We start from the raw sequence: 25634 nt of genomic DNA on the forward strand, positions 1-25634 counted from the left end.
AAAATGTTACTATAGAGGATGAACTATATTTTTGTCAACAAACATCTAAGTTTTTCTTTTTTTCTTTTTCCTTTTGTAGATGTTTGTTTACCTTTTATTTTTCTTGTATTTAAAATGTTTCTTTTTATACTAATGCAATTTCTAAACTTATCATCAATCTCTCTGTTACCATTCCATTTATAGTAGCATGGCTAAATTTACTGAAAATATGCAAAAACTTGTAGCATTAATTAATTAATTAAGTAAGTAAATAAACCATTACTCGTTGCTCGGATTGGATATGTTTGAAAATTGAGACTTTAAAAGCAAGCATTAGAAAGATGGCTCACTTAGATAGATTATTAAGATTAGATTTTTTTGAGTTGGATACTCAAAAGTTTAACTCATCCAGTAAATAAAAGGATACAGAAACAAAAGAAAAAAAAACGTGTTCAAGTTATATATTTTTTCCTTTGAGAATCCAACATTATAATCAATTTAACCTTAATAACCGAATACATGTTGGTTCCAAAATTTCTTTTATTTAATTTTATCAAAACTGTCATTCAATTTTAGGAGCTGCCATTTGCTCATTTACTTTTACCCTCGCTGTAATGAAATTAAATGCTCTTCAATAAAAGTAACCTCTTTTTTGAGGTCTACTCAGCAATGAATAGACAAAGCAAAAAAGCAAAAAAAGAAGGATAAAAAAGTCAATGGCAATAGCACTTTTACCAAGTTAATTTCGTTGTAAATAATTATTAGGACGTTGAAATAGGGGTTGATTTGCCTATAGAAGCATATATCTTTATCGTTGAACAAGAAAAATGGAGCTTTCACCTACAGGACTAGCTATATCAAAATAGAAACAAACATTTTGATTGTAATTGCAATCTAACTTTATTTATTTTAGTCTTTTCTATTTTTTCTTTTCGACATGCACATTCACGTTTAAAGCTGTGGAGGCTTTTTAATTTTTAATGAATATTAGTCCTATGGTTGCTCCTGCCCTGTTCAATTTGACTTATGACAAAATCCAACAAGAAATTTAGGGACTTCGTGGAACAGACACCAAAATCTGACCCCATCTTCACCTACTGTTTGGTAATACATATTTTTGGTGGGGTAGAATACAAGTCTACTTGCTTTTAAGAAAATTGAGAATACATATTCTCAATTTTCTTAAAAGCAGGCAACTGCTTCTTTTTGTCATTTCTTTATTTTAACTGATGAAACATTAAAAATTAGAATTCTATACTAATATGCACAGAATCCACTGAGCTCGCTGGTATCTAGAGTAATTGAAGCAAATTAAGCTTAGAGACGCACATATATGTTTGTAGAATTGAAAAGCGATGGATGCACCTGCATCGACTATCTATACAATATATGTTCATGTCGCCACATTTCATGTGCATACGTGCAAACATGTGAATAACTTATATACACAAATTCTATGACATAAGAGCATATGTGTTTAGTGTTGTAATCAGATTGAGTAATTTGTATCAATGCTCATGTCAAGAGCTTGAACTCGTTTAGAGTGGGGCGTCTACTTTAAACTAAGAGGTGTTACGTGATCCCGCTTCATCGATACATATTTATTCGTTTGTCTTTTAATGTTGATACTACTTGCAAAAAAAATAAAGGAAAAGAACACTGTATGTCCACTTAGCCAAACTAATCTCACATTTAACCACTTTTGAGCTTAATCCCACCAGGAGTCGGCCCAAATTAATGCCAAAAAATGGCCGGCCGGCCCAAAATAATGTCAAGGCTGGCCGGCCCAACAGCCAGGCACTTAAAATAAAAAAATAAAACTTTAGTTGCCACTAAATGGCTGCTACAGCATATATACATATGTTGGAATTATATATACACTTTTATGTATAAGAATGATACAGTTTATATACATATGTTGGAATTAATCATACATTTATTATACATAAATTATACGTTAATTATACATTTATTAGACACATATTATACAATAATGATATGATATATTTTTTTTACATATACAATAGTGATACATATTATATACCACAATCATACTGTTTCTATAATACATTTTTTATACGTATGGTACACTTTCTATACAAGACTGATACAGTTTATATACACATGCTGGAATTAAATGATACATATTATATACAAAAAATTTACAATTTTCTATTCTATACAGAGAAGTTGCATTGTGCTGATACACGTTATATACACAAATAATACATATTATGTACAAAAATGACACATACCTTAGTGATTCATGTTTTATACAGTTTCTATACATTACCAATAGATACTGATACGTATTTTATACACAAATGACACATATTATATATAAAAATCGCTTCAAACATTTTTGTGTTTGGCTTTTTATTTGAAAATTGTCTTATTTAAGTTTTGGCTAATGGATGAGATTTGTTTAATTGCTATATTTTGGGTTTGGGAAAAATTGAGTTAGAGGATGGGATTATTTATGGCCGAGCGGCCATATATGTCCTTTTCCCAAAAAAAAAATCAAAAGATCACTGCTCACTTTATCTTAAACTACGTGAAAAAAAGTTTTAAATTTTAGAAAAGTAAAAAGAGCTTTTCTTTTTAGTAAAACTATTCATGGTGATGTGGTTAAAAGAGGAGATTTGGAGGTTGTGATTAGGCTTTTGACTTTGCAAAAGAATAATTGAGGAGAAAGAAGAAAATTAAAGGGAAAGGAAAGGAAATTTAAGGCTAAAAAATATAAGAAGGTGGTGGGCGTGGCAGCGAGCAGCTAAGAATAATGTCTTTTAGCTAAACTTAGGAGGAGGCATGCTTTGCCTCTCATCATTCATGACACGATTAAAACCGGAAATAATTAGTTATTTAAAGAATAAAAATAATGTTTACTTATTTTATTTGGAAATGTGTTTTTTGCTGAAACTATGTTATGTTTGGCCTTTTAAAGGAAAAATTCTTGACTCCGATCCTTAGCAAGATAAATAACAACAACAACATACCCAGTGAATCCTACAACGTGAAGTCTGGGGAGGATAGAGTGTACGCAGACCTTACCTTTACCTTAGGTAGGGAAGCTGTTTCCGTAAGACCCTCGGCTCAAGAAAAGGCATAGGAACTTAGCAAGATAAATACTAGTATGATTTATAGCAATCGGAAGCAAATAATTCAAGTCGAATGTTCTTGAATAGTAAAGACAAAATTACCTGAAGATAGAGTTGAAGTTACCTCAACTTAAAAGAAGCATCTTTACATAAATTAATACTAACTTCTCAGCCAGTTGATAGAAATAAAACTAGCAACATGATCATGTGATGTTATTAGTTTTGAATAGCAATTTTAAGTTTGTGGCAATGATATAAATTCTTTCCTTAAACAGATTTTATGCTACGTGAATCTGAGTTAATTACCGAGTCCGATATAACATAGTTAAACAAAAAAACAAGATAATACTATAAGTTAATTTCTATTAGAATGATGAATTGGTTCAGTTATCTATATATGTACTGTACTCGTTTATAACTCAATTTATCATTCTTTACACATGCAGCCAGCCTCCTGTAATCTTACAGTAAACAAAGATAATTACACCCACCAAAGTATTATTAGTTAATTAAATTGGCATAAATCTGACATTGAGAGTGGTTTCAGCATTTTGAGGCAAACTCGTGACCAACCTAATCATTTTTCAGTACAAGGATCGAAATAAAATACTATAGAGCTTGTTCTCTTCCCTTTTTTATTTTATTTTACTAGTGAACAGATTCGCGCTTCGCGCGATCATAGAAATATTATTTTATTTATGAAATAATCTATTAATTCCTGAATAATAAAATATTTAAAACTCCTTTAGTTTTCAAATTCAAATAGATTAATGTCCCAAACTATTTTATTATTGTCACTGATTGCTATTCTTTTTCTTTAATTTTTTTTATTAGTTAAAGATTTTTAATCATCCAGAAATAGTTGAATTTTATCTAATAATATATAAAGATGAAACTATATTTTATATTTTCTATTAAAGAATCATGAAAGAAAGAGATGAACTTCAATAAAAATTAATCTGTGTTGATATGTGTATAAAATTTAAAGATAATTTTTATTTGTTTATTTACTATATTAAGTATTGATCTAACTCTTATTCTCTACCTCTCAAGAGTTACATTTTAATTAATTTTTTTATTTTTTTTTAGAAAAAATGCATCAACAGTAGCCTCTGCTACAAAAATAATAAGAAAAGGGGAAACACACGAACGAAATCTCGTTGGTCAATTTTTGCCGCATATTTTTCTTTTCTTCTTCTTTCCTTCTTGGCTCCTTTCCCATTCATCCTAAGAAAGAATATCTAACTTTTCTTCTCTTCTCTCACCGGAACATTCGATTCTTTATAACAACCACTCTACTCTGAAGCTAATATTTTACATCCTCAAAATCACCAAAACTATATTGAAAATTTACAAAATTTAAAAGATTGCTCATTTCTTTTTAAAGAAATTCGTATGAATTCAGCACACACCTATAAAAAGGGGAGATAATTTAAAATACAACATAATTTTCAAGCTTCAATTACATTGAGAATTCTTCTTTCAATATTTGTGAATTTTATCATTGACTAATTCCTTTTCATTAAAAATATATAAAATCATTTGACCAAACTTATTATAAAATAACATCTTCACTTACTATTGTTGAATTATTTATCCTTAGCGGCTAACAACTAAGCAACAAAAACAGCAGGGATCTAGTAGCTCAGTTGGTTGGCTACATGAACTTTCACCTTATTGGTAAGGGTTCGAATCTTCACATTGTAATACCCTTCCCCATTTCCCCCCCCCCCCCCCCCCCCCCCCCACCCCTATGTAATAAACAAAAATTGTTTTAAAAAAAAAAAAAAAACTAAGCAGCAAAAACTTGCTTATACTATCTTTAAAAATACATTGTTAAATTTACATTTTTATACTATCTATAAAAATACATTTGTTACAGACTTATATAAGTCTGTAAGTGTAACTATTGTGATAGTTGATAATGAAGGTCTAAATATAGGTAATAGGTGACCAAAGGTAAAAAAAACTGAAACTTTAAAGCATCCTTTATGGGTTCTTTAAGAGCAGCAATTATCTTGTATTTGAAGAATTGATCGTGGGGTGCAGTACCCATTTCTGGGTTATTTAAAAAGTATTTGTTTTTTAGTTTTTGAACATAGCATATTTCACATAATTAAGAGAGTTAAAGAGTGACTTAATGCTTTTTTAACCTAACACATACATGAAGGGGAAAAAAAGGGAAAAGGTCAAAAAAAAAAGAAGCAAAAAGATAATTATTCTTGATAAAAAAGAAACATCATTGTATGTTGATTTAGCATATTGCTTACTACTAAATTTGGTTCGCGCTTTGCGCGGTCACAGAAAACTTTACGTAGTAAGTTACGGAATAAGTTTTCCTTATTCTTGAACACTCAAATAGTCAATTTTTTTACAACTACTAAAATATCTTCAAATTTACTAAAATAAATAATTTTAAATACAAGCTTATAATTTCAATTCAGAAGTCTCTAATAGAATTTTTATTTCAAAAGCGAAGCGAAAAATTAAATTCATAACATAATCGTATGAAAATATAAATTACCATAACATCATCACACCATTTTTTTTATTCACATAAGAAATATTTTTTCTAAAACAAAATTTGAAAATATTTATCGTAAAAGAAAGTAAAAAAAAACTCTAGTTTTCATCATTATTTTTTAACTTCATTAAATAATATTTTTTAGGTGGATTGATTTTTTTTTTGTTACTATACCCTTTTAGTAAATGTATAATGTAGGTAAACATATTTTTGTACGTAATTGTATTGTTTATAAGGGCATAATTTATATATGTCATAAGTTAGAATATAATTGACTTCCAAAGATTTCCTTCATCTAAGACTAAAGGAATAAAAAGACAAAATAAGGAAAGTAAGATAGAATTAATAAACTTCCAAACTGAGGGAATGCACAAGAACACAAATCTCGGCCACAAATGGACGTGAATAGGTGAATGAGGAAATCAAAATAGGGAGATTATGTAAAACTTATCTTCTCTCCTTTTATTCCTTTTTCTCTTTCCATTTTTACCATTTTCATTCCTTCTTTTTCCTCAAATTTACTCTATCACCCCTCTTATAACCTTTGCAAATTTTGGCATAATGTTATTTTTACTACATTTTCTGTTAATATTTTCTTCGCCCAGATTTTCGCTTAAAATCAGTAACAATTTTACTCCTAATTTTATGCAAAATCTTCTTCATCTTTTCTTATATATTTTTTACCATATCAATACTTCCATATACATCCTATAAATTTATCACATGTAGTATTATTTTAAAGGAGTCTGAAAAACAAATCAGAAGAAGAGGAGGAGAAAAGAACTTCCATCAACTCTTTTGTTAACTTTATTGTATATTCACTGCAAAAACATAAAATACGTTTATGAAATCTTAAATACACTCTCCTCCGCTACGTACCCCATCAAATTCATCTCTACCTTTTTTGCCAAGCTTTTATCAATATCTCATTTATCCTCATAATATGTCTATTCATCTATTAAAGTTGACGCAATAAATTGCTAGGCCAGGCTTGCGGAAAACAATCCTTCGCGTGTGATTCTTTTCCTATCTTCTTGCTACTCCTTTGAAGGGAAAACCTACACACACAAAAAAAAAAAAAAAAAAAACAAATATGGTGAGACAAAAATTTCAAAAATATAAAGCCAGAAAGAAGCTAAATGGCTTGAAATCAATGGTTACTGGCTTTCTATTTATAGGTTCGACACTTGCTGCTGCTATATATACGTTATCAATGTCAAATTAATGAGATTTAATGGGAAGGAAACGTGGATATTAAAAGAGAAAAATTAAGGATACAGTGGAAAAAGGATTTGATAAAGAAGGAATTGAACGTGGGTGTATAAGAAATAAATGCTACTCGAATAATAAAGAATGACATAAATAAGGTGTATTTAATTTATTTTATTTTTACAGATTTTCTAGACAAAAATAAGGGAGAAAAGTAAAAAAAGAATATGAGAAAACCATGGATGCTACATAACTGATCTTTTGAGATTTATAGTAGAAAGCAAAATAGGATTAGACTATTGGGCATCTATAGTTATTACAGTGTTATAACGTGAGGGAGTGAAAGAGTTTTAACCTCTGTTAATTAACATGAAGCATGTAACAGCAATGGGAAATAACTGAAATCTTTAATTCTTTTAGATTTTTTTAAAATGAAGTAAATGGAAAAATGAAAGGAAAATGGCAAAAAAAGGAGAAAAAAAATAAATAGGTTTCTTGGCCATAGAGAGGTGTCACATCACCTTGTCTATGCCTAGCTTTATAATATATATTGATTGCCAACTTATTTCTACTCTATTGGTAAATTATACATGACAAAATTTATTTGAGTTCATTTAAAGACGGAAAGTTTGACCTGGCCGGTAAATTCAACTAGCTACTATAATTTCAACATGTATTATGACAACTAGTGAAAATACGTTGCACAATATGTATTATGACAAATAGTGAAATACATTATTTCCCAAACTATGACGAATTTATTATCAAATAGACAACAATAGCCCTTGGTAGCTCGCTAGCTTTTTAGCACTTTCAACCCAGGTTTCCATAAATTTTGCCATCTGCACAACAATACCACGAAACAAGTCTAAAGTTAATTTCCAATTTAAGCTGCAAGGTAAAAAATGTGAAGACATGGTAACTCAGGGCAACAAATAGATGAATGAAAATATAAAATACAGATAAAGATGTGACAATTCCTCAGAAATTAATCTTTACTTGTATAGTGGTAAGTCTCCAAACATGAAACATCAGTAGCGTACGCAAGGAGTGTTGCTGAAGAATAAGAACTGTATAACCATAACCCACTGGCTTGATCTAGGCCCAATACAGAGTTCCTGAACAAAAAATTACGTGGATTGGCCTTCATACGGACTGGTCTTTAATTTTTGTCCCTTAATTCGCTGGTCTTTAATTTTTGTGCTACTTTTCATTTAATGAAAATTTGTGGGTAAAGTATCCTTTTCGCACCAGAGATGTCGATTTGATCCCCAGCAGAGTAAAAAAAATAATTAAAAAAAAAATCGCAAGGCGTAGGTTCAGAACCTATGTCTATTCGAGCGAAGTTACATAGAACCTATGTCTTGTCCAACAAACGTTTGTGGAAATGAAGTTCTGTCTTAATTTCACAACTATGCCTATAGGCATAGGCTCTATGTAGTTTCATAGAAACCTTTGCCGTGTCCGGCAAAGTTTCTATGTAACTACACAGCGAATAAGCATTGTTTCATATGATTGCGATTTTTTTTTTAACTCTGTTGGGATTCAAACCCAGGATCCAAATGTCAGGAGTATTTTCGACCGCTTTTTTTTAACTTAAAGTACTGAAGGACAAAAATTAAAGACCAATAATTTGAGGGACAAAAATTAAAGACCACCCCCGAATAGGGATATTCGTGTGAATAACCCGTTTTTGAAGCTACACCCACGGTGGACAGTTATGGGCTCATAGCTATGGAGGCCCAAAAGTCAGATTGATCCAATCTCAAATAGACCTATGGTGATACCCAATCTTAACCAATGAAAATGTTCGATCTTAACTCATGAAGATACACTTTTGATAGTGTACTCCCCGTGATTTGGTCATGATGTCTAATAAATAATGCATTTGAATCGCCAATTTATTTATGTTATAACTCTATCTTATATTAATAGAGAAGAGACATGGAATGAAATTATGTAAGTGATTGTAAAATGACCGATCAAATTGGGCAGATTGGGATATCCCTTGTTTAGCTCATTTTGATCCAACTCATCTTTGTCATGTTAAGTTGGAACAAGATTAGACAATAATTCATTTATTGATTCAACCTATTTGATCCTTTTAAATTCAGATCAATCCTCCTATTTATCATCTCTAATTGTTACCTTTGACAACTTCTTGTACCATTGAACAAAGTTTTGTTAGTTCAAACTTTTTTTTTTCATAGTTCAATTAAATACACGTGACTACAAGACCATTGTGAAGATCAGATCAATTGATGTCTAAGATTTCTACCTTTAAGGTTCCGATAAATTGAATTCTCGTGCCTGTCATAATCTCCGGTAGAGATTCGAGAACCAGAAAAGGCCAAAACACATCTCACTAAGTGTCATCATTAAAAGATTTCAATAACTCGAAAAAGTAAAACTAAAAAGCTGAGAAATGAAAAAGCCAGACGAATAATAGAATTACCTGGTCCGCACTTAATGACGCACTTCCCATCACAACGCTGATATTGTCTCACTGAAAAGTTAATAAATTTTTACTGTTAAGTACTCGATGAAATAATCAAGACGCATAAAGCTGATCCGAAAACTATAATTATAGAAGGAAAAAAAAAAAGTTAAAAGAAGAAAAAGAGGGTGAGGGAGAATAATGACATACGTGGGAGACCAACACAGGCAGTATTGCAACTGTCCCAGCAATCGACTCCTTGAGCATCGACAGTGTCCATATTGGCCGATAACAAGATCATGAACACCATAGCCATAGCTGCCACTGTCATCATTTTCTTGCTCTCCATGATTTTCTTCACTCTCTCTTAATTTCTCTATGCTTTTAGTTTTATCGGACGTGTGTGGAGGTAAGACCGTCGGTTGATATTTTCCTTCTAATGGGAAGCTTATTTATATATCCCGTATTTGTCACTTTTATCAGTGCCATAGTGGACAAGTGGCTGAAGATATTGTTAATTTTTTTTATCAGTGCCATCGTGGACAAGTTGCTGAAGATATTGTTAATTTTGATTCGGATTAGACTCATTTTGACCAATTGAATTAAATTTGACCGGAATACAAAACTTTAGCTTTACTTATATGTTAGAAAAGCTTTGATTTTGACCTGGGGCGTTTTAGACTTTTCCCAGCTAACAAAAGTGTCTCAACCTAAAAGCTAACTAGCCAGTAGCCACCGCAGCAAAGGGTAATTCTGTCTTTTCACATTATTCTAAATGCAACGTGTCCTTCAACCAAAAATTCTAAAAAACCACCGCATCCCTTCTTGGATGCTTCTTGATGGGCTTTAGTCCCAAATCCCAATCATTTTTTTTGCGCCGATTGCCCTTCGTTTGGGGTGGTCTTTGAGTTTTGCCTTTCAAAATGGTGGTATTTAAAGTTTGCCCTTTAATAGGGACAGTTTGGTCACGGGTTTAAACTGTCACTCAGTAAAAATTTAAACTTTTTTTACAATGTAAAAATTGTAAAAAAAAATAAAATTTCTGCTTTAAAGCAGATCTTGCAAGGGGCAGAATTTATAAATATTACCCTTTCTGTCTCAAGATAGAGTTATAACTCTGCTTTTTGTCTGAACTTATGTCTTACGAAAAAAATTAACTCTGCTTTTTGTCTGAACTTATGTCTTACGAAAAAAATTATTTTCGCTTGAGTGGACGTTTAAATCCGTCACCAAGCGATCCTAGCGAACGAAAAACTTTAAATACCACCATTTTAAAGGACAAAACTTAGAGACCACCCCGTAATAAGAGCATTCCTGCTAATTGACCTTATTACTGAGAGAATCTTTGGTATGCCCATATACCACAAGAAGCTCCGATTTGGTTGAGGATGCTGCGATTGGCCGGTGTTCTTGCTAGGTATTCTAGCTTACAAGTTTGTTCCTCTTTTAATTTTGTAAGTATCCTTTTTTCGGGTTTATCTTCATAATTCTTAATTTCATAATCCATTGATTGCCGTGTGTTAAATGTAAGGGTGAACTCCATTTTCAATTCTAACCTTGCTGTTTTATTTAACCATTAGAGACAGAGGGACAAACGTAAGCCCATACATCTCATACAAAAACAATCCCTTCAGATTTTATTGTTGGCTTCTCTTCCTACTTCGTTTCTTCTATCTTTTTTGTTTCGGTGCTTTTTTCTGGGTTCCCTTCATACTCTCTAAGCAGGCGTTTGGCCATGAAAATTAAAAAAAAAAAAAATCACTTTATTCGAAATTTTAAAGTTCGAGTTGAAGATAGAATTGTGTTTGGTTATAGTTTTTGCAAATAATATTTGGTTGTTTTAATGTAATGAAAGTGAAAAAAGTTTTAGGTGTTTTCCGTATTTGAAATTTTCATGGCTAAACGCTGATTTTTAAATAAAGTGATTTTTTTTTGTTTGGATAGAAGTGAAAAATTCTCATGGCCAAACGGGTCCTTAATTTTGTAATTCCATAGCTGTTGTGAGCTAAATCTGAGGGGGTGACTCGAATAGATAACCATAAAGAAACATATCATGGTATACATTCATCATTTGTATACCTTTAATTTTGGTTTGCCTAAAGCTTTCGTTTTACTATTTCCTTTGGTGTATAAGAATTGACAAGCAGAAGTCTCCTAAAACTTTTGTTACTACTTACTATAGCCCATCATTGCTCTGTGAAACTTTGGGTGTGAAGCTTGAATATCTAATAGTGTATTGATGCGGGTGCAAGAATATAGCTACTCTACTCATATATACTTGATCAAAAAACATATAGAGATTCCACACTCACGTGGAGCTTACTTTTGCTATAGCTATGCAGGACGGTTTTTGGATCAAGAGACCAATTCAAAGGTGCATTTGTCAATGATGATCAAAGTGGAGAAGAGTTATGGTCCTGATTTGTGTTTCATACATAGATTTGTCTGCTATCCGTACGTGCAATGAAGAAGTATCTACACTGGGTATGTTAATGTTGTTGTTGGAAACTATCTACATTTTCATGAGCATCGAATTTTCTTGATTTCTAGCACCTGTGTTACAATCATTTGTTAGAAATATCCATATAGAAGGCTGCACAAAATTAAAGCCATATAGAAATATCCAAATATCCGGTGTTAGAAAGTTAGTAAGGCTGCACAAAATTAAAGCCAGAGAACACAGAGCACATATAGAAGGAAATGAAGATGAATGGACGACACATCAATTTTTGTAATTTGATTATATGTATTGAATGATGCTTCTTTCTGCATATTCTATGTTAGCATTTTTCCTATGTTGATTGGTATAGTGGAAAGACATCGGGTAGTGACTTCTTAGTTAAGAACTAGAGAAAACGATAAAAAAATGTGCTACGTTATACTCCTTTTTCTCTTGTATTTCATTCCTTTTTCAGTCTGATATTTAAGATTTAGTTTATCCACTGGGTTAATCAAGGTTTGGGCTACGTGAGCGACATCCTAAAAACGGACAGATTTAGGTATGTAAAATAGTACTGATATCATCAAATAAATTTTCTATTTTTGGAAATTCGATTCTACAACTTCTTCCCTTTTCATTTTTGAAAATTTAATTTCTGCTAGAGAAGAACAAACGTAGCAAGATTTTTTTTCAACCTTCCTATGCCTTTTAAAGTTATTGTGACATTGTATAAATTTTGTCTAACTTTTGCTGTATTGTTATTTTTTTACGGTTCCTGCACACATCCTTATCAGATGAAAGATATTCATGCCAATTTCAAAGTCACTTTGACAAAGAGTTGGCAGGATCGTGTTAACTGGAAGACAATCCTTTTAACTGAATTGAACTTGGTGTTTTAAAAAGTCTTGCAGCCAAGACGATAGATATAAGACATTGTAAGTAGAATCTTGATGCTATCTTCTTTACTCGAGTCTAATAGCCTGTGGACAAAAACTTGGCTAGAGATGATATAATTGCCAATTCTACAGTTAAGTTACATTGTAGCATCAGCTACGTAACGACCATAGTAGCATGTTCCCAAGACAATTCAAATTATTTATGTGACTGCCGCTGGTTTTCCATGACTTACTTTTAACCAATCGAAAGGAAAAGAGGTGGTTGATGACAGTTTGCTGTTGTTGTTGGAAAAAATATATCGTTTGACAACTACTGACACCCATGAGTGAGTATTTTGCTCCAAAGAAATTATGATATATCTGTTTTAATAGTAATCTACATGCATTTATTTTTATAATTTGTAATTTTATATCAAAGAAATGACCGGTACAATATTTATACTGCGACAGTGCTTTTGTAATCTAAAGTTAGCTTCATCTAATAGATCTTTTCCCTCTCAGGTGGATTTAATGTTTTTTGTTGTATATGATATGTGCATGTGTTGTTTTATGTTATACCATCCTACTACGACTACTGATAGTTTGTTGGTTTCTTCTATTTTTTCTTCTTTATGCTTGCAGTTTTTACGTTCTGTTGTGGTCGCTCTCTATTCGTGTGGTTGTGTAGTCTTCCAATTAACAGGTGATATTTTTTTTACCAAAATTAATTTTTTGCAAATATTGTATGTTTTTGGCTCTATAATACATCGGTGTATTTTACTAAAATGTTACATATGTGTGTACATAGTAATCTGTGGTAGAAATGAAACAAAAAATAGATCAAAGCGTTGAAATGCACATGCTGACAAAAAAGCTAGGCATCACGAATTATATAAACTGATAAGAAAGAAGCTTTCTGAGCGCGAGCATGAACAAACAAAGCTAAATTTTTGCTCAGCCATCTAAACAAATTGAACCAGAATATAAAAGTTTATAATCTAATCTTCAATCTGTTTCTGTTCTGTTTTTGTCGCATTTTGCTTCTTTCCCAATGAATAAATGCTCCACTGTAATATCTCTGTTCAATTTTCATCTGGATTCTTTACCACCTTAAACACTCTTTTTAGTAACTCAACCAGGATACTGAGAAAACATTTCGTGTTCATGTTGTACAGGTTAAAAATGGTACTCAGAATGTGAAACTTTTTGGTGCTTCATCAACCATTCCAAACATTATCATGTTCAAATATTTAACTGTGATTCTTTTTTTATTGTTTTCAATTTGATCTTTATTTTTTTGGGTGGATATGTTTTCTTTTGTTGGGATACCCTTTTTACCTAATTAGGTTTTGTTCTGTTGAAGGCAATATCAATGTGTTATTTGACCTTTTGCTGCTGTAGTTGGGTCGAGTAGAATGTCCTTTCCATTCTATATGGCTGCTTTATGTTTTCTCAAGAAATTATGTTAGCTTTCTCAGTGCTTTAATGATTCGTCCAATTTTATAAGCAACATTACGTGAAACTTTTATTCTTCAATCTTATAGTTTTAGAAAAACTAATTATTCACCTTGTCTACCGTGTAAAACAGCCGATTGTATATTCGCTAAACCTCCTCCACGGGCCATTCTGGCCTAGTATTTTTATATATGGACTAGATTGGATCCTCCATAGTCAAACTTCGTTGGCTGTATTTTGACTTTTTGTTGTTGAAAGTTCTAATTAGACCTTAATAGATCTGAAATTGGAGATTATGAAATAAAAACTCGTTGTAGAGGAAGGTTAGATTAAAAAGAAAAGTTGAAATGAGAACCAGTCCAGCATTGAAACTTCATGTACCACACACTCACCCACGGATCCTGATTATCATATTAGAATAGTTTTAGGGTGTGTTCTGTGGGGGTAGGAAAATGTTTTAACTTATTTTTTTGTGTTCGATATGTAAGTAAAAAATACTATCTGAAAATTATTTATATATAATCTAGACAAACACTATGAGGGTTGGAGGTTGGGGGTGAAGATGAGATGTGTTGGTGAGGATGTGAGGACACAATCAATGTGGAGTGTTACTTGTGGAACTTATTTTTTCTTGTGAAAGTTATTTTCCTTATCTTTTAAGTCATTTTTCTCATTTCAAAGAAATTTGAAAATGATTTTTGTTCCGCCAAAGCTATGTTGTGTTTGGCACTCTAAAGGAAAATCTGTGATTTTAGTGAGATACAAATATTTTATAGCATATAATTCAAGTGGGGTATTCTTTACTAACAGAGACAAAGTGAACCGAAAATCGTCTTGATGTGACGAAATAAAACTAGTAAGATGACCCACGCAATAATTGTTACCAAATGCTTGTTATTTTGAAGGATGTATAAAGTTTTTAACTCTGAAAAATCTCGATTCTGTATAATTTAGTTAGGTTAAATTCTTCCATTCTATAGGCGTAGATTTAATTCCCCTTGTTTTCTTCCGTCCCTTGTATCTTTTTTAAAAAGGTATAGTGAGGTGAACAAATTCTTTTGAGTATTTAAATTTTCTATTCTCCCTCTTTCTATTAATTAATAATCCAAATATGAGAATGAGAAAAATTATTACACCTCTTCTCCTCCTGGATGCCAGTAAATTATGCGTTGAAATTGCAATTTATATACAAAAGGATCCTAAAAAGGAAGACGAAGATGCTAACTAATACTCCCTCCATCTGAAATTTTTTGCCGTGGTTACTAAAATAGTTGTCTTAAATTATTTGTTATATTAGAAATTCAAGGCACAATTGATTATTTTTTCCCCATTTTACCCTTAGTGAATTTTGTCATTAATGGAGATGACACATAAATAGAGTGAACATTTAATAGAGATATATTATAACTTAGACATAATTAAAGATAAAATTAGTCAAATACCCCTTCTAATTAATATTTCTTAAGGGGCGTGTAAAATAAAAAAATGATTGATAATTTGAGACGGAAGGAGTAACTTACTGTACTTTGTTAAAGTGTTAGTTCGAGAATCGATTGAAGAATTGGAAATGTTTCTTTTATTATTGAGTAAGAAAGTGTAAGAGCCCGTTTGGATTGGCTTACAGCTTAAAGCTGTTTGCAGCTTATAAGCTGAAAAAAATAAGTTGGGGTAGTCCAACTTATTTTTTTTTGCTTATAAGCTGTTTTCAGCTTATAAACTGCTTTAGATAAACTAAGTCAAATGGGTCCAATTATTTTTTTGAGCTTATTTTAAGCATAAAATGACTTTAAGCTGGCCAACTAAGCACTTAAAAAAGCTAAAAACAGCTTATAAGCCAATTTATAAGCCAATCCAAACGGGCTCTAAGTGCAAGTGCACAATTTATAGACGTATTGAGGAATGGGCTGAATAGGTTGACTCAAGCAGTTAAGCTAACGATTTGTTTATAACTTAATTAATCCTCTGTACACATGCAATCTTACAGTATAATTACTCCGACCAAAGTTTTGTTATTATATTGGCATAAACCAGAAAGTGAGTGTTTTCCGCATTTTTAGACAAACTCGTGACCAATCTAATCATTTTTCACGTTAAAAAATAGAGCTACTTTTCCTTTCCCTTTTTATATCATAGTCCGTTTCGGCAAATATAACATGACAAAGAATGATTTTGACTGTTCATAAATCTCTCTAATTATTTTTACTTATTCAGTATTCTAAAAAATCATTTTCACTTTTACTTATCACTTTTAGCATATTTCTTGTTTTACCTATATAGAACTCAATTTAAATCATTTCAGGTTCATTAAAAATATGCATCAATTAATATGAATATCATAGTAAATTATGCATTTCATTTAATATTTCTTAAGGGGTGTGCAAAGTTCATAGTGGACAAGTAAAAGCGAACGGAGGGAGTAGTTGACAATTTTGACCTGACGGGGAAATTCCACGGTAACACTTATTTCCATTTATTGTTTCACATCATGTCATTACAATGCTTCTATTACAATAAATAAACAGTCGTATTAATTAAACATGCAAGTAACAATAAAGGTTTATTTTCCCAAACTATGAAGATTCTATTGTGGATTACACAGGTATTGTGTAACTGGCTAACTGCTTAAAATAATAGCCTTGAAAGCTTGCTACTTTTGGCCTCTTTCAACCCAGGTTTCCATCAATTTTGCCATCTGCGTAAACATGTCTAAAGTTAAATTTCCGCCAATTTAAGCTGCACGGTAAAAAATGTGGAGACATGGTAACTCAGGGCAACAAATAAATAAGACTATAAGCATGAAAATATGTAAATTCCTCAGAAAATTAATCTTTACTTGTGTCGTGGACATGGTCCCCAAAAATGAACACATCAGTAGAGTATGCAATGAATGTGACTGAAGTTATTAGAAGGAGAACTGTATAACCATAACCCTTGATCTCGCCCCAAAAACACGGTCCAGTTTCAGAAGCTACACCCACTTGGATAGTTATAGGCCTATAAGGCCATAACATGGAGGCCCCAAAGTTAGATTAATCCGGATGAAATTCAGTAATTTCCACTTTTCAGCCTCCATATATATTTTTAAAAGTAGCCACAATTTTGGAGTTTCAATTCAAAGGTGAAATAAGACATTATCATGAAGTTTCACACGTGGAATTTAGAACTCCATGACAATGATTATTTTCAATTACAAGGCTGAAAAGTGGCTAGCCCTCACTATTGCTACGATTGATGAATCCAAGCAATATTTTCTTCTAATTTTTTCGTAAAACTAATCGGACATATAAGGTGGGGGTGGCCTCGGTGGAAGACAAGATGCGAGAAGCGAGATTGAGATGGTTTGGGCATGTGAAGAGGAGAGATACAGATGCCCCAGTGCGGAGGTGTGAGAGGTTGGCCATGGATGGTTTCAGACGAGGTAGGGGTAGGCCGAAGAAGTATTGGGGAGAGGTAATTAGACACGACATGGCGCAATTACAGCTTACCGAGGACATGACCTTAGATAGGAGGGTTTGGAGGACCCAAATTAGGGTAGAAGGCTAGTAGATAGTCTCGTTATCCGTTCTTATTAGTAGTCGCATTATTGCAATATAATTTCTTGTGCTCCGATTTCTGCTATTATCTGTTATTATGTGTTATTTCCTGTGCTTTGGTTATCCTGTGTCATCTGCTCTGATTTTTGCTATTATCTGTTATTTTCTGTGCTCTGATTATCCTGTATTATCTGTGTCGCTTGCATTATTTCATTTCCATATCGCTTTAAATCTCTTATCCGAATCTCTTAACCTTATCTAACCGTATCTGACTTATTTTTATGCTTTTATTGAGCCGGGGGTCTTTCGGAAACAGCCGTCCTACCTTGGTAGGAGTCAGGTCTGCGTACACTCTACCCTCCCCAGACCCTACGATGTGGGATTTCACTGGATTGTTGTTGTTGTAATCGGACATATAAATTAACTAAAAATATTGGGACCTTCTTCTACATGAATATGTTATTTCAGATACTCCACTTCCATGAAGTCCATGAGGGGATCCTTCATTTTACATAAAACAAAATATATCCATGACTAGGGAGTACTAATGGAATGGTAAATTACAATTATTGACATATAGAGAAATATCAATAGCAGAGAATCTAATTATGTACATGGAAAATCAAGACCTATGAGTGAATGTTTGGTAAATCAAGCTTCAAATAATCGACTATCAAACTTAGTTGGTTGTTATTGAGTATAACTTTGTGGTTCTTCATTCAAAATCCTCTTTAATTGTGTTAAACATTTTGTCCTACCTTTTTAAACTAGGTTCTTGGTTCAAAAAAAATTCCCTAACTAAATTTCTATGTCAAGGTTCTTAATCCAAAAAGCTTTGTTTTTCCTCATCGCATAAGGGAGTAGTTATAGATGTACAATTAGGAACGAGTAACTAAAGAGATTTGTAGCAGTGATGTTTTAGTTTGACTTCTTTAATCATTTATTGTGTCATAGAGTTCTTATTCGTTCAATTTTTTTCCATAGTTGAATAAAATACGGGTAGCTACAGCAACATTAAATTAACATTCAATTAAGGTCTAAGATGTTTGAACCAGAAAAGGCCAAATACAGCTTGACCATGAAAGTCAAACTACAACAGTTGCAAAGTTCACCAGAAAATTTCTGATAACCCAAGAAAGAAATTATACTAGAAAAAATGAGAAACGGAAAAGGAAAAATAGAAGGAATATACCTGGTCCGCACCTAATCTGGCACTTGCCCGCACAACGCCGGTACAGACGGTCTGGAAATTAACATATTCTACTGTTAATTTTTTTTTTTGGCTATGAGGTCTAAAGAATTCAAAAGAAAGCATTCAAGGATGCAATCACCCATAAGAGATCCGATGATGGTTATTTTATTTTTATCTGTTGAAATTTCAGTAGACGCTGATATGGTGCAAAGTAATACTAAGTACTCAATAAAATAATAGAGGTTGATCCGAACACCACCATTATTTTAAAAATAAATAAATAAAGAGGAAGAGGGAGAAATAATGGGACATATACCAGGGAGACCAACGCAGGCAGTTTCACAAGAGTCATAGCAATTAACGCCTTGAGCATTGACAGTGTCTATGTTGGCCGATAAAAGGATGATGAACACCATAGCCATAGCAGCCACTCCTATCATTCTCTTCTTATCCATTTTTTTTCTCTCTCTCTTACTCTATGCTTTTAATTGGTTTTATACTATTGTCAAGACCGTCGGTAGAGATTTTCCTTTAATGGGAACCTTATTTATATATCCCTTTGCATGTGTAGTCACTTTTACTAGTGCCTAGTGGACAAGTGGGAACTGAGAGATATTGTTAATTTTCCTTCATATTATTGGATTATACTTTGGACCATTTAAATAAACTTTGACTAGAATTGAGTACAAAGTTAATTAAGTCCTAACTTTATTTTATTTAAGGGAAAAGATTTGCCCAACTACTTTTGAAAAAGCTTAATATTGCCTTCAGTTATACTATTGATCCATATACACCCTTAACGTTATACTATCGGTCCATGTATGTCGTCCTTAACGTAAAAAGAAGGGTTGGTGTGGTGGGTTAACTGCATATATGAACCGATAACTTAGAGTAATATGAACCTTTTTTCCATAGTGGAGAGCCAAATATGACCCTTTTCCCTTTATTTAATTTGATCTTCCGTCGTTTTTCTTCTTCTTCAATGTTTGATACTGTAAGCTGAGTAGACTTAGCATCTTTGTTTGGTTTTAGCACTTTTAATTATTTTCAAATTCGGATTTATCTTGAAATAATTCGCAATTCGTGCCGAAGCGTGAAATTAAAAGGTAAAAGATGGTGAACGGTATTTGCATAATTTTCTAATCGCAACTGTTTTTCTTTGTTAATAAGAAAATAAATTGAGTTAGCAATGACGAGAGTGTTATTAGATTTGAACTCTTGAGACTTTTAAATTGTAATAAGAACTCCACTAAACTTATTTGCACGAGCTTACATGCGTTATGATGGCAATTGACATTTGGCAAGTGCAAAGTTAAGTGAGCATAGGTGAGTTTGCTTTTGTTTCTTTCTTTTTTCTTTTTTCGTTTCTTCGCCCTTTCCTTTTCTAGTTTATTATTTTTCGCTAATATTTATTTTTCTGATATATTGAATTTTCCTTGCAAAAAAACCGATGTAAACTTGCTTCAAATTCGAGTGATCTAGTCTAACTTCCATACATAGTCAAACTCAAACTTATCGAGATGTATTTGACCATTTCAAAGTTCATCTTCTTTTGACCATTTCAAAGCACTTTGACTTTTAATAGACCTTTTTTTTTTTTTTTTTTTTTTTTTTAAACTTTTATAGATCTGATCTTCATGAAATTTGATTTTTATAAGTATATGAAATTGGACAATTTCGAACGACAAACCCCGTCTAAAAGGGGTGGATAAAAATAAAAAGAGAAATTGAACTAAGAACTATATAGTTAATTGTCAACAACAACCATTATTTGATAGTCAATTTTAGTAATAAAGCTTTACCAAACCATGTCGAAAATCAATGTAGGTGACATGAAGGATAAGGTATAATAATAGTATTCCAGTGATATTTTCGAATTGTAAATATAGGCATAATGTCATTTTTTTTTTTCATTTTGGTGAAAAACATTTTCCTCGAATAAGACATTTCTACGCAATAAACTACCAAACGCAAGAAAATTCCCCTAATTTTTCTTATCATATATCAAACACAGACCTAGCTACCAACTAATTTACGATTAGCTATTTCTATTCATTTCTCATCTTACACATTAAACCGTCTTATCTGAATTCACTCATACTTCATGGTGTCGAACAGAAGTATCCGAATTCACTCATTTTTCAATTAGAAGGACGGTCAAAAAGAAAATTTCTATTAAAACGTTCCCTAGAGAATATTTTCATGTAAAAAATGATTTACCTTGAAACATTATTTTGTGGATCATTTTCATGTGCTTAGTTGGGTTAATGCTCACACTACTAGTAGAATGTGCGAGATGAGTCTATAGTGTTATCTTTCTGCACTACTCAGTTTCTTAAAAAATACTGCTAATTCTCCTTTTCTTTTTCTTTTTTCTACTCTGTTGATAAATATAACATGAGAAAGAATGATTTGAGTTCATACACAGCGTTGGCAAATTTGACTTTGAGCTGACTAGTAATGAACTGGCAATTATAATTTCATATACGTAGTTTCACCATCATACATTGCATCTATTACAGTAAAGATTCATAGTTGTAATTAAGCATACACATAAAAGTAACATTTATTTTCTCAAACTATAAAGAAATTATTATCAAAGACACTTATTATTTAGCTTCGATAGCTTGCTAGTACTTTTGAGCACCTTCAACCCAGGTTTCCATCAATTTTGCCATCTGCATAATGAAGAATCTAAAGTTAAATTTCGAATTTCAGCTGCACGGTTAAAAAAAATTAGAGACACGGTAACTCAAGGCGACAAATAATTACAGATAAAAACCTGAAAATTTCACGACGAATTAAACTTTATCGCTATAGTGTGTGTCTCCAAAATCAACTTAACAATAGAGCATGCAAAAGATCAACGTTGTTACTGAAGCTGAAGAACTGTGTAACCATAACCAATTATAAGAAGAAAAATTGGCCATATCCACAACTAATGTGGGATACCTAACATCCCGCAATTGAAGCGTGATAACATAATATGTGGGCTAAACATCAGGCAAACAAATATATGGGACAGGCACGACTTTGATACCATGCTAAAAAAATGAGTCTAGACCTAGACTCTTAACTCAACTACTTCAACAACATCTAGTATTCGAACAATGTGATATCTCACACCGTGTAAATCCTTAACCCTTTCACCTCTTAGTTACTAAAGGTGAATTATGGCCAATACCGAGTATATAAGCAGTAATTTCAAATCCAGAAATTAATCGTACTCTGCCAACTCTACGTAACGCGTGAAATTAGTTAAGTATTTTGTTCAAACTGAGCTGAAATTGATTATTCAAATAGAAGGAGGTAAACTAAGAAGTCATATTACAGAATTTGTATAGAAGAGTTACTTGTCAAAATAATACCCAGAATAAGTAATCTACGCCAGCACAGTTAGTAAGTGTTAGGAGAAATTAGTATAAGAAGCTGTGGATATACTTCTTAATATTGAAATCCTTGAACAACCAACGAGGGAGATCATAATAAAGTTTACGAGTCATTTTTCGATGTAATTGAAGGCAAAAAGGAAAGAATTCGTGATACTCTTTTGTGCAACATCTTTGAGCAAAGAATATCTATATATTGTACTTGAATTATTCCCATCAATATTACTACTCATACTAAAACTTACAAAATTATTCAAAAAAATTAGTCAAAAATTAGTACATAAGGTAAAGATTATTCAAAACCATATAAAAATTAAAAAATTGTATATCCACCACGGATATGGGACACTAACAGTACTTTGGGTCATTCTCACTTTATTAAGCATTTTACCTTTTGTTTGGATGGTTGTTTCTCGTGGCTCATTAATGTACAGTATGGTATGGTATAGTATGGTGTTGTATTCTATTGTACTGTATTAATGAACACAATGTTTGGAAAGACTGTATCGTTTGTTGTGGTTTAATAACATTTGTATTGTTTGATTTGATTGTATGGTACTGTATAATAACTTGTAATTTTACTAAAATACCCTTAACTCTTAATTAGAAATTAATTTATATATATTAATAAAACTCAGGTAAAGAATAAAATAGGAACTTTAAAAAATAAGTAGGTAGTGAGTGGGGGTGGTGGAGGGGTGGGTGGTTGTGGGATGAGAGTGGGGGTAGTGGGGTGGGGTTGGGTGGTGGTGAGGGGTAGTGGATAGGGGTGTGTGGTGTGAGGTGGGTGATTGTGGGATGAGAGTGGGTGGTAGGGTGGGGGTGAGTGATTGTGGGATGGGGCTGGGTGGTGGTGAGGGGTAGTGGATGGGAGTGGGTGGTGCGAGGTGGGTGGTGTGGGATGAGGGTGGGGGTGAGTTGTTATGGGGTGGGATTGGGCGGTGGTGAGGGGGTAGTGGGTGGTAGTTGGGTTGGTAGGGGTGGGTGGCAGAGGAGCGGGGTAGTTGGTAGGGGGTGGGGTGGTGGTGAGTGGTAGAGAGGCGTGGGGTGGCGTGGGTGAGGGTGAGTGGTAGCGTGGGGGTGGGGTGAATGGTGGAGGGAGGAGTATAATTGAGAAATGAAATATATAACCACTAAATCCGTGATTTCAAAAATTGAGACTTTTCATGGTTATATAATCATGAAATGATCCACGGATTTACAACACCATACCACATAATTTTAAGAACAATAGAAACAACCATGGTTTCAGAGAAAATCATACATTAATGAACCACGGGAAATCACCATCGAAATAGGGGGTTAATATTCAGTTTGAATTGTGAAAGTTATTATTTCAAACCCTCTTTTTCATAGTTCAATTTAATATGCATGTCTACAACGACAGTAAATCAGCATAAGTAAAGTTCAGATCAATTAAGGTCTAAGAACTTTGAACCCCTAAAAAAGGTCAAATAGAGCTCACTAAGTTTTGAATGTTTGACTATGAAAATCAAACTAGAACGCTTCTTTCAGAAGCAAAGTTCAAAAGAAAAAGAGAATTACCTCCGCATCTTTTGTGGCACTTCTTATCACAACGCAGGTATTCCTTCGCTGAAAAATCAACAAATTCTTACTGTTATAAACATTTTTTTTTTTTTAAGTTTTCATGGTCTAAGTATTTCATTAAATAATTCATAAGGAAAGCAGCTATAGGTTCCCTTATAATGGCATAATTAGGTTAATGAAAAGGATGCAACTGAACCCCGTCACTAAAAAAATATACTAGATGAACAAAGTTAAATATAAGCTGTTGTATAAAAGTTCTAGTAAAGTGACAAGGAGGTCAAATATTACTACTTTTGCATCCCTTTATGTAAATTTCTGACTTTGTCACTGTTCCCATCTATCTAAGTTTTAATGAATAGATTTAACCAATTAATGCACTGATAGAAAGTAGTCCAGTCAAACATCTCTTTAAAAATATCGTTGGCTCTAAAAATTTTTGATTGTTATATGCATACAATAGTATTAACATTTAGATAATATTTTGATGTTATAGAAAAAAAAATATAAAATTTAATTTTTAATTGTCAAATTCTAAGCTTATTCACACTTTATATAATGAAAGAAAAACTGTAGTACACTTTGTATAACGAAGGAAAAACTTTTAGCGATAAAATACATATACTCATATGATATTCTTTATCATAAATAGTATATTAAAAAATCAAATATTTGGTCAAAATTATAGATATTCTATTTTTATAAAAATGATTAAATATTATATTAAAAAATAAGATAATTGTACGTGGGGTAATTTTACAAAGATCCTATTGCTATAAAATTATTGCTATTGTTATAGGTAAAAAGTTCTAATAGAGAAATAAAATATAACATGAACAATTAATTCAGAAAAATTTAACTGTTATAGAAAAATGTTATATATGGATGTTGTTAAAGAGAAATCTGACTGTAATAGGCACCAATAATATAATTGTAGTATTTATAAGCTGACTCGAACAATATGTTATTAAAAAGGAGAGATAGAAATGAAGGCATACATGGGAGACCAGCGCAACCAGTGTTACAATTGTCATAGCAATTGACGCCTTGAGCATCGACGATGTCCGTGTTGGCCGACAACAGGATCATGAACACCATAGCCATAGCTGCCACTGTCATCATTTTCTTCTCCATATTTTTGCTCGTACTTTTCTGTTTTTCTCTATGCCTTTTAGTTCTATCGGGTGTGAATATATAGAGGAGTGTCGGTAGATATTTTCCTCTACTATGGGAAACTTGTTTATTATATCCCGTCGTAGTTCTTTTCATTAGTGCAACAGTGGACAAGTGGCAGAGGATATTTTGTGAAGTTTTAATCGAATTAGAATTTGGATTAGATCAATTTAATTTGGACCATTTAATAAATTTGACAGAAATTGTCAAACTTTATATCTTATTTTTGCATGGACTAGACTAGATTCAATCTTCCATATAGTCAAACTTAGTTGGCTGTATTTTGACCTTTTCTTGTTCGAAGTTTGTAGACCTTAATAGATCAGATTTTCACGGAAGCTGATTATGCAGCTTTATACAAGTATATATAAAATTGGAGAATTATGATTACGAACCAATAACCACGTTTCAAAGGTAAAAGGCAGTCTGATACAAGAAGTATTCCGTGTTAGCAGAATCTAAGAAAGACTGCACCTTAAGATGTGTAATGTTGCTAGCTTACTTTATACAAATATTATTGACTGTTTTTATGGTTCAAAGGTAAAATTAAATAAAAAGAAAAGTGGAAACAAGAACTAATAATAAAACTCGATGTATCACGTACTCACCCGCAGATGTTGATTATCATTTTAGAAAAGTCAACTTTTTTTTATTAATCGATTTAGTAAATGAAAAGATTACGCTTGAAAAATATTTTATGGATCCTTTCTGGTGTTGATAAGTGACAAATAGTGTAAATATGTAGTAAAAGAATATTTTGTAAATCTTCTATGAATAATGTCAAA

The 25634-nt window shown here is 32.3% G+C and overlaps 3 long non-coding RNA genes across 3 annotated transcripts; 1 reads left to right on the plus strand and 2 right to left on the minus strand.

Annotated features, from left to right (window-relative positions):
- Window positions 1-7288: 7288 nt before the first annotated feature.
- Window positions 7289-9691, minus strand: LOC132600162 (uncharacterized). Its single transcript, XR_009567143.1, has 3 exons — window positions 9458-9691; window positions 9266-9316; window positions 7289-7652 (listed from the first exon to the last, which is right to left on the minus strand). It is a non-coding gene; the product is annotated as an uncharacterized LOC132600162 (long non-coding RNA).
- A 482-nt stretch (window positions 9692-10173) lies between these two features.
- Window positions 10174-14030, plus strand: LOC132598746 (uncharacterized). Its single transcript, XR_009566666.1, has 4 exons — window positions 10174-10701; window positions 11582-11731; window positions 13205-13265; window positions 13738-14030. It is a non-coding gene; the product is annotated as an uncharacterized LOC132598746 (long non-coding RNA).
- Window positions 14031-16463: 2433 nt separating this feature from the next.
- Window positions 16464-25031, minus strand: LOC132598747 (uncharacterized). The gene is made up of 5 exons (XR_009566667.1): window positions 24675-25031; window positions 23677-23724; window positions 19059-21420; window positions 18743-18793; window positions 16464-16709 (listed from the first exon to the last, which is right to left on the minus strand). It is a non-coding gene; the product is annotated as an uncharacterized LOC132598747 (long non-coding RNA).
- Between the last annotated feature and the right edge of the window lie 603 nt (window positions 25032-25634).

Source organism: Lycium barbarum, chromosome 6, assembly GCF_019175385.1.
Source record: "Lycium barbarum isolate Lr01 chromosome 6, ASM1917538v2, whole genome shotgun sequence".
In the NCBI taxonomy this organism is placed as follows: domain Eukaryota; kingdom Viridiplantae; phylum Streptophyta; class Magnoliopsida; order Solanales; family Solanaceae; genus Lycium; species Lycium barbarum.